This window comes from Varroa destructor, unplaced genomic scaffold (assembly GCF_002443255.2).
Source record: "Varroa destructor unplaced genomic scaffold, Vdes_3.0 BEIS01000003.1, whole genome shotgun sequence".
In the NCBI taxonomy this organism is placed as follows: domain Eukaryota; kingdom Metazoa; phylum Arthropoda; class Arachnida; order Mesostigmata; family Varroidae; genus Varroa; species Varroa destructor.
The window spans coordinates 21,861,859-21,872,236 of record NW_019211456.1 but is presented as its reverse complement, the minus strand read 5'-3'; the positions used below and the strand labels follow the sequence as shown (position 1 = coordinate 21,872,236).

The window sequence follows — 10,378 nt, the reverse complement described above, 5'->3', positions numbered from 1 at the left end:
CAGTTTTTTCAAGCCAAGCAGCCAAAGGCCAGACAAAAAATTACAAAAAGATTGGGTGGTGACGGACAAATGTATAACAGGTCTATTGTATCATTTCGTAAGAGATAACTGCTTTAGCTCGGATGATTCAAGAGGATAAAATCAAGGATTTGGCATTTGTTGCTGATGCTTATTTTACTACTGCTACACATGTAACGAATACTGGGTAGCTCTAAGGGTTATCCTCGCGATGCATTTCGACGACATTGCCTCGAGCCCTCGCTATCACTTTGCTGTCTAACCGCCCACAGCGACAGAATTTGGGCTGATCGCTCCGATGATAATAATAACTATGTAATCACAGATAAGTCTGATTGTTGCTTCTAACAAATCGGAGAGATGGCATTACATCTATGCTGTGGTGAGCGTACAACTGTCCTACGAAAGGGCTTCGATTAGGCCTACGTGATTATTCCAACCACACATGTACTGTAGATTTTCTATAACAGACAACTCTGTTGTGTACCTAACCTGTTTCATGAAAAAGGGTCGGCAATTCTAACAAGCGCTCTCTTAATCACAAGGATTTCCCTAGGGAAAACTCATATCACTTACCTCAAGTGGTAGTTTTACTGAAACGAAAAGTAGAAGTTCTTTGCTTTGCTCCACTTTGTCGGGCGAGTAACTTACCCAAGAAAACGCCATGCTTGCACTGCAAGTCCCCAGCGATCTCAATGAATGAATGAATAAATCAACGAATGCGTTTGCATCTTCAGCCAATGTAGTCTCAAGGGGCCATTTAACGTGCTACCGCAGTCTGCTGACGCTTCTTTCTATTTGGAAAACGAGAGAACTTTACTTATCCGATCTCCGAAACATGAAACACGGAAGGTCGCACTTGACAATAATAAAGTTTGTCTTTTTTATCAATTTTATTTAAGTGGTATTTCACAAACTGACTTATACCTTCCTTCGCCTAAATTCGTAATGAGATTTTTCAAATAGTCATAGCTTATCTTACACATTCTAAAATAAATAGATGTATTTAGAATAATTATGGTCGGATCTCTTCGTTGAAACACTTACTAAGGTCGCCATTAGAAGCTCCTGTGGATATTCGAGAAACAACCTTAACAGTTCCTACCCTTAGTAGTTCACGGTTTTAGCAGAGGTCATCCAATTTGCAAAAATGTTTATTAACCCCCTACCGAAAAATTAGCCCCCTACTTAATTTTACGGTAGGATCCCTTTTTAGAGTTGTATTCCAGATTTAAAGCTTGGGCCCTTGCAATCTCCTGTTGTTCCCTTGTGGCATATCGCAAAGCATGCCCGCTTCGGCCTGCATTCGGAAACCCAAGATAAAAAAACCCTCACATAAGGATGATATTGCGTAATGCGCGTCGGTGTTGTGTGACTTGCTTTATGCCCGTTTACAGATAAACTCCAAGCTATTTGTAGTGGATGTCGGTAGCGTGCTCCTAGCATTACAATGTGAACGTAGCTGACCGAGTTACCTACGACCTTATTATATATATATATATATATCCAGAGAAGAGCAACCTCTATGAAACTTCCAATTCAATATCCTCGTTATATTACCGTAACCTGGTGGCTTCCTAAGCACTACCTTCTAGCTGCCTTAAATCTCACTTGCTCACTCTACTAGGGCGAATATTAGGTGTATTACAATAAGCTAACTTTCAAATATATCTAGACGAAGGAAAAAAATTGATTTACAGTGCCACTTTAGCTAAAGGCGTACTTTTTACAAACTAGATACTTCAGCTTTTCCGACCTGTACACTTATAGCTACTCAATGCGAAGTCGACTTTTGCGTCATTCTACTGCCACCTACACGTACCTGACCACCGAAAGGACTAATGCAAGACTAAATGACCTAGGTTATTTGTCACTTCAGTCCTGATGACCAAAATTGGTTATTATCCCAACCACTTTTTCTGGCTGCTTTTTTCTACTGACTGACGTATTCTTCTCTTAAATCGTCAATTCGAGCACAATTGCTGGCATAAACGTTCTCAGCCGGTTGTGGGCGTCATTTAAAAGTGTTTCTGACTTAGTAAACAATGTCATCTTCAGTTACATCGTAACTTTGCAGAACAGTACCGCTGCGATTGGATTCTCATCCGAGGACGACGGCTACTAAACCGCAACAAAAAATCCCAAATTGTTAAGCTAGACGCTGCTGCAGGCGCGATGGATAATTGCTGACTCGAAGCCCTAAGGAGTAAGCACACAGTTTACCAGTTTTTAATATAGTCAGTAGTTTGCGACTTTATCGTAATTTCTTTTCCGAATTATGTTCCGCAGAACAGCTTCCTGTCTATGTAGTTTTCAACGATTGATCCAAGAGGAACATCAATACTAGGAAATGAATTAGTGCTTTGTACATTTGTTTCGTGTATTACGCTGTTTTTTTTACTACGGCTTTAGAAAAGCACGAACTTGTACTCCTAACACCGCTCAACAATACTATGTCGCTTTGTAGGGCCAACGTTGCATTAAGAGAAGTACTGTATGGATCGCCAGCATAAGGCGTTGTAGTAAATCAAAATAAACCTTATTGTGTTAAAGAACAGTGTACAACAATCATTATTCGGGCCTTATTGATTCAGATTGCATATGGTAGGTTGGCAACATGCAATAAACAGCTGACTGGACGAAAGCAAATGAAATGTAAATAGACAACTGACGCTAGGCGCGACGCTAAGAACATCCATAGCATGCCATTCTATTTCTGCTTGAGGCAGCAAGTAGCAACACGATACGCGCTCTTATATTGTTCAAATAATATGGTAATACTTGGAAAGGTCGCATGACGGAAAGATGCGGATCGGCGACAGTCAATCATCGGTCTATCTGGAGTTTCAAGAAGCTCATATCTGCGTCTCGTAAACGCCAACAGGTGTGACTATCCATTCAGATAGACTGACTTTCGTTCCTGCCAGCACAAACGTTAGGGACGGCAAAAGTCATTTTATCTCTATGGTCGATCGAAATGGTGCTAACGAATTGTTGGTAATGAATAGAACACGATTTTTTGGATCGTAGGATTGAGTCTCTTTTTTTCACGTTAGCGGATTGCGTGGCATCACACCTGAACGTACTAGCGTACTGGAGAACGTGTCAAGAACGCTCCTCGTGTGGACGCTCATTCCCACGACACAGTTGCACTCATTGTAACTGACGACCAAGTGTTTGTCGTAGCCATATTATGCAAACAACAAGTTATTATGACGACACAATAACCCAATATGTTGTAGAGAAAGGAAAAAAACAGATCAATCGGAAACTATTATTCTGAGAACGCATCAGGTGGTTTTGCCAGGAGACCAGCGATCGCTCCTTCATGTTCCACCAACGACACGTACTAGACAATATGTGTGAATAAAGAAGGTTCTTATTATTTAGCGTATTTGCAATGGAAAGGTAAGGCAATCATTTCGAGAGGAAAAGGTTATCTGTTTGTTATTTGGCTCGCATAAGGCTTTTGCGTAGAGTCTTGCATTTTGCGAACGAAGTTTTAACTAGATTGCGAGTCAACCCAGATATTTCAGTGAATTTACTTGTTTCATTTCTTCGAGAATATTATTTGCCGGAAATCAGCAAAAATTTACCACTTAACACATAATAAGCTATTCCCGTTTTTGCTGAAATGTGACAGCATGAAGCTTGTGAGGTCAATACGTTCCTGCAAACTTGCTGCAGAAATACTTATCTTGAAGGATATGAAAGGAAATCAGCGATATTAATTGCATTGGCAGTGAACAAATACATGCATACTGTCAAAACAAGTGTTTGATTAATATGTCAGATTCTCGTTTGTTAGAATCGCCGAGAAGGCAAGAAAGAGCTTAGCTCTGAAGTCAAGGATCAGCCTAGAACAGTATGAAACCAGCTGGGTCATTGGTCGCAACGGTTGAACAGACCGTTGTAGAAGGAAAAGGCGTGTTTACAAGCTGAACGCGGTTTAGTCAGTAGTCACAACCAATTAATAAGCCACTAGCATAAGCGTGGTTCTTCCCGTTACAACAAGAAGGAATTGTGCCGCTGCGGACTACACTTAGAGAGTTTTGGATTGGCAGTTGACGGGATCGTCCACCTTTCTCGCATGCTCTAGTCCTCCCTAGAGGCTTGATTCGATAAACGGATAGAAAACGCACCTTTATTTCGGTACAATGCGGCGAATACTGGGAGAAGGGGGAAAGCCGATATTCGGTGTCATCCTCTAGCCTGGTGATCAAACCAAGAGGGAGGGTAGGGACTGATGAACGAACAAAGTAAACAAAGCGGACGATATCATTCATGTCACGTCTCGTTGCAGAGCAGTTTTGTTGCACCACTCGGACGAGGCATTGGGTTAAGATGCCTTTGCCACGAAACCTGTGCCGAGCGTTTCCCTTGGTGCTAGTGTTATCATCTTGGTAATCCTTATTTAGGGATGTATCCTCTTCTAACTCATCCTGTACCACTATTTACCTCGAACATAATAACGTGTAGTGTGTCTTGACCCTTTCGACTAAACCTAAACTGGCCCTCACCCATTGTACGGGCTTAGTGGGCTCGTTGCCGTGTGCGTGGTCTTTTGTGGGCCTCACTGTACAGGCAGAGCTGGCTGTAACTTAGTAATGCCAATAATTGTATCATAACGTTGCCATTCTAACTTCTATTAGAAAGTCGTTTAGTACAGATTAATTCTCTTGATCGACATGGGGTACTAAAGTGGACTAATAATAATAATCATAATCATCTGATTGCTGCACGAGCTGAACGGAGCAGTAGCCGTAGTAAACTTAACCGCTTGTTTACACACAAGTACTTTGTATAGTTAAAACATGTCGGAAGCTACTTAGCTTTCGCACCAGCTGCAGCCCTGTCACCTCGAACTCCTTAAGACTCCTCAAAAGATGAAAAATTACTCTACAAAACTAAGCTTAGTATTGACTGCGTGTCAACGGTAAGTGCCGATTAAAATAGGTTTAGGCATCATGCAGGTACGCTAGCGTGGTCCTAGTATATATGTAGATAATGTAAATGCATAACGACATCTAAATGATCCATATGTTTCAGCTTTAATTTCAGAACTCTATTAATAGTTGGGAGTGTTAAAAATCTATGTAAAGGTTTGCGATTTTATATGATACGCATTATTAGATAGATTGCATTTGCTGCTATGGCTATCGGTCATCACCATGTTTATTGGGCCAATTGCTTTTCGCGTTTAGAAGTATACGTAGATAAATATTTGATACTTTATTTAGATTGGTATCCTGGTTGAATATTGCTTTGTCGGGAGTGTTCTCAGCTGAACCCCGAATACTGAGTCGCGATATCGCTGCGCGGAAGTAGTCATACTCTGTTGCAATACAGACATTTTTAAAGGGCTATTTTATATCGAACAGGTAGCCGCCTCTCGTCGATCCATTGACGCTTGTGCGCCATCAGCTGATGTGTTCGTTAGTCTTCGCGGTGCGAACGAGACATGCGGCAGAAGCTAAATCCACGAAGCTACCGCGTAGTGAATACGCCGATCACGTAAGTGCAGATAAAGTTTGATTTAAACATACTACGTACAATATACACTACAGTCGATTTAGCCATACAGAGGTCGTGCTGTTTGAACAAATTTAAATAACTAGAATTCAACTCCCGGATCTAGTGAATTCTTTTCGATCATCTTCCGCCGCACTGAAAGTACGTTGACGGATAATGTTTTATTGAACACAAAGTGTCGATTTGCCATTTAACTAGTCTCGCTTTTGCGGAACAGGTGCGACACCTTACGAGATCCCTACTAAGTGAGGTAGTATTATAGTAAATAAATTTACCTCCGATCAAAATCGACATACCCTTGTGGTACTTGATGAATTGGTGGACTTCTTCCGTTAAACGTTTGTGTCAGATTTTCAAATAAAAAAAAAATATAGAATATGGTTCGATGGTTTACGCTAAATGCTACTTCAAGGAATAGCATGACGGGGAAGGTTCCTGGATTTTGCTTTTTATTTTTCCCGTTAAGGATCCTTTGCATTCGTGCATGCAGGTTGACTTTGGACTCCCTAGAAGCCTCGTGGAAGTTGGTAGTAGCACAGACTCTTAATTTCAGGCAGCTAATAAAGTTTCTGATTTTAACGCGACTCTATCCAGTGCAAAGAAATTAGACAAAATCTGATCTTCTCTCGTATTTCAGAAATAAATCTCCTACCATGGCGACTTCGGCCTTATTCCAGTACTAGTAACAGCGGATTAACACAAGTCGACAGACAGCTCTCAAATATATGTTCCTATTCGAGTAGAGCACATCGTATGTTACACATGGTTAGTACATTGGGTTTAACATTTTTGCAGTTGACTTTTGACTAAGAGATTTTTAAACTATTTTAGATATTTTCAATTCGAAGTGAATAGGCTAGTGAGAAATCGACATCTGATGTTAGTATATAAGATTATTACTACCTATTTCCCCCAGTGGTGGCCTAGATGGCATTGAAAGCCAGTCCTCCATGAGTTTCCTCTTCCGCACAAAAAATAACTATTTCGACAACTAGAAATTTGTTTGCCAGCCACAAATCTGTTGACACGCATTCCCCCTAATGTGAACTAAGGCAAGAGGAGTTTCGACACGCAAGAGAATAACCCGATCTTATTAAAGGTGCAGGGGTTAATGACGTAAGAGGATATGAATTTGTTTACGAAAGGGGACTTTTTCATTCGAGGGCGGGCTACCTAAGACGTCCGCGTATTAGAAGCTTGGCGAACAGCGGAAATGCGCCTGAAGAAGAACCATATTATTAATATACCAACACGCCAGAAAGACACATGTGAAGGTTATACTTAATAATACTTTTCCATTCCAGTCTAAACATTGACTAATTAAAGAGGATGGATACTTCTCTGTGTCGGTGCTCTGGTGTCCCATACACGAAATTACTTAGCATCGTTTTTTATAAATATGTCTGACATGAGTGCACCAATGTCAGCCAAGATATTAACTTCTGCGGGCAGCTTAAACCTACGGAAAAAAGCGCAAGCGAGGAAGATTCATTGGTTAAGGAAGATGGTTAGAGTGAGATAATCAGGCAGCAAGCGGCGACCTTGATGCGCTTGATCTCCTGGTACGAGAATCTGTACGCAAACATATAAGGAAGGGTGGCCATAAAGAAGATATCCTCCTAGAGCAGTCATATTATAGAAACAATAGCTTAAGCCGCGATTGAAATAGCAAGATTACATAACGGAACTAAAAGCGTATTGAGAATTATGAAATCTTATTAAATGTTAAATGCACTTGATTATCGCTTTCACAACTTGAAGCGAAAGACTCCAGCACAGTAGAACAAAATAGTATTTTGTTTGTGATTCTATTTTTCTCTGGAGGCATAAAGTTTATGGCAAATGAATCGTGACCTGTCACAAAACTGAGCTTCTACTTAAGAGCGTGTACTGTAGCTGTTCCCTATATGAATGAAGGCTTAACCGAGCTAGTGTCGGAGTGAATCAAGTCGTTCTTTTCTGTGAGCAATTCTAGTTGTTCTATTATTTCCCGTAATTTCACCTCTGATCTGGTAGCAGCCGAACACTAGAGCTGTCCTAAGCTTAGAAATTTAAATGAAGGCTAAATCCTAGATGGGCGTCGCAGTGAGTCCAATTACGTTCTTTTAGCAGCAACACCATTTGCACGGTCTTTTCCACTTTTTGAAGTTTGTGTCCTACTGTTGTTGTCGTCAGTCCAGTTCTGGTTTCCCAAAGGGGCTTTATGTTCCAGCCCAGTCAAGCCGTGTACCGAAGGAAACACGTCTGCTGGCGTTTGCATTAGGGTTTTAAACTCTCTCTCACATATCAAAGTAATATTAAAAATCTCCTCTCAAAGTATGGCCTTAGCTGTATATATAAATATATTTAAGTCCATCTGCCATTTACTCGCCAAGCGTCCCTGCGGACCGTGAGCACTAAGGGTCCCAAAAGCTGTTTTTTTTTTTCTTTTTTACGGTTCAGGCGTAGCGAACACTTTCAGTATCCTTCGTGTGGACAGTTTCACTCAGCATTTCTATTACCTGGAAGGAGCTTTCGTATGTAAAACAACTAAAGGTTTCGTAAGTGGTTATCCTTCGGAGAGGTTATTTTATTTTCAACAAGCATTTACTATGCTGTTTCCTGCCTCCCTAGTTAGGTTGTTCCTTCATCTGTTCGGTAGAACGTCGCACGTGAGTCGAAAAACGCAAGGGATAATTCCTTAGGCAGTGGATCCAAATTAGCAAGCCGAGCCTAGGTGGTCATTCCTGCCGGCAACAGTGAGATATAACAGAACATTAGGGCATGGCCCTAATGAGTGCCTGCCATCGGTAGCTAGATGGCGACGATTGCTTCGAGGGACAAGGATAATATCTGGGGTGAACTCGAGACTCGAACAATACGAGTGGCAACAGCAATGCAATGCTGCTATGAAACGAGGCGCAGAAAGTTAACCGAACCTAGAGACTATGCAGATGCTTAATCGAGGCTTTAGAGTTAAGCGGACGAAACATTTTGTTAAATATTAACTGTTAGACACTCATTACATCCTTGTATTCTTAAACCCCATAACTCGAACAGAAGAATCGGATTATCTATTTTTCGATATTCATAATATTAAACACTTTATCTAAGCTTTATTTTACTTATGTACATGATATACTTAATAAACGAGCAAAAGCTGTAGTCATGATTTGAAAGCATTATAAATTCAGCTATTAATGTTTGTAAAAAGACGTATTCTAGATAGCCTATGCACTCGAATGTGCTTAAGGCACACGTGTAAGTAGTCTTTTTTTTTCGTAGTCAAACAATAACAAGAAGTTTGCATACAGTAAAAAAATCTGTAGAAGATCCTTTATTAGACTATCTACTGAGTTCGTAGGCCATTTCAGTAAATTGTGAGTCTGAGTCCATTTGTGCCATTCTCCGCGGCGGTGTGAAATCGATTTTCGAGCGGCAACTATCACAAGCTATTTTTCCTATCCCACCCTAAGAGTGTATTACAGCATTACCAACACAGCAAGGTAAACAAGTGCATGAGTATTGTGAGAAAGAAGCCCATGGAAGGGAAAAGTAAAAATGGGAGAAGGTATATCATTGCCTAAAAGAAAGGCAGGAGAGAGCTGGCCTGAAGCAAAAAGAAGAGATGCCTACCTAAGAGCATTTATTTAGTGGGATGAGGTGATAAGGAACAAGGATGACCTGGATCCTCTAAGGATCGAGGATCAAAAAAAGGAACTGCAAAAAAGTGCTGGTTGTGGGGAATGGTGGGGTGGATGCACTTGCATAATTCCCTCATTGGTTTTTTTTTTCTAGCTGTGCGTATTATTGAAAGGCGCAAAAAAGGGGCAGGCTTTTTTCGATTCCCCTGAGGAACTAAATATATCCTATGTGATCGCACCGTTCCGAATATTCGGACAGGAACGAAAAACAGAAAAAGAGAGAAGTAAATGTGACTGTTTGATGATTGCATACGTATAATGTTATTTCTACATGCGCGTTACAGTAGACTACTTAAGGATGTTATACTGAAAAGGGGGCATAAGCTGACTAAACGATCCTTATTTTTCGGAACTAAGAATATTGTTAATATAAATGTGTCTAAAAGAATACGCCTTTAGATAAAGCCGGTCCTGTACACTGTATAATGGAATCCCAAATTGAGTATGTTAGCATAAGTTTTCCCTCAATACTTCCCTTATGAAGCGCGGTGAATGCCTTTAGGAGACGTTTGTCTCTGCTGATACAGCTGACCTCTCTTTATATGTCCTCACGGCAAATGTGAGATACAAGACAAGTTCATCTCATAAAATATCCACGCGGGTTGTTGTTAAGCTGTTGCCCTTATAAATTTGTCTGTTCTAATGCTAATTCATTTTAAAGATGAAATGTGCTATGCACGTGTCTGCCATAGGTTCTCTAGACATAATAGATAGCATCATAAGGCTTATATTTCAGTAGACGTTGTTTAAATAAATTTAGAACAAGGACTTGCAGTCAAAAGTCGGATGCAACGGTCGTGTGCCGAAACTAAAAACGTTAGAGCTTAAGGCCCATGCGTGTCGGCAAAAGTGGTTCTAGTATGTAGGATAGTCAGAAAAATAGCAGGAAAACACAACCATAGTAACAAACTAAGGTCTTCTCTATTCCGTTGGTGACGATTACTCCCATGAGGGACGTAAGTAATTTCTAAGATGAACTTAAGTCAGGCCTAAGGGCAGCACAAGATCTCATGGATTTAGAGGTTTAAACGAGGCCTTGCTACTAGGAATCTCTACTGAAATCTCGCTTCTGGCGTGTCAAAAATGGTCGTGTCGAGTAAGCAAACTCTTTGGAGCTGCTTCATTGGGCATTTCTTGGTACAAAA

At 40.7% G+C, this 10,378-nt stretch overlaps 1 long non-coding RNA gene across 3 annotated transcripts in view; it reads left to right on the top strand.

Moving 5' to 3' along the window:
* The first annotated feature begins 2,229 nt into the window (after positions 1–2,229).
* LOC147756672 (uncharacterized) overlaps positions 2,230–10,378 on the top strand; it is a 52,041-nt gene continuing 43,892 nt past the window's right edge. For 2 of the 3 annotated variants that reach the window (XR_015324113.1, XR_015324111.1), the window contains exons 1-3: positions 3,467–4,954; positions 5,400–5,532; positions 6,188–6,315. This is a non-coding gene — a long non-coding RNA (uncharacterized LOC147756672). Of the gene's footprint in view, positions 3,427–3,466; positions 4,955–5,399; positions 5,533–6,187; positions 6,316–10,378 lie in introns of those variants that run through there. The other variant, XR_015324112.1, reaches the window with a different exon arrangement.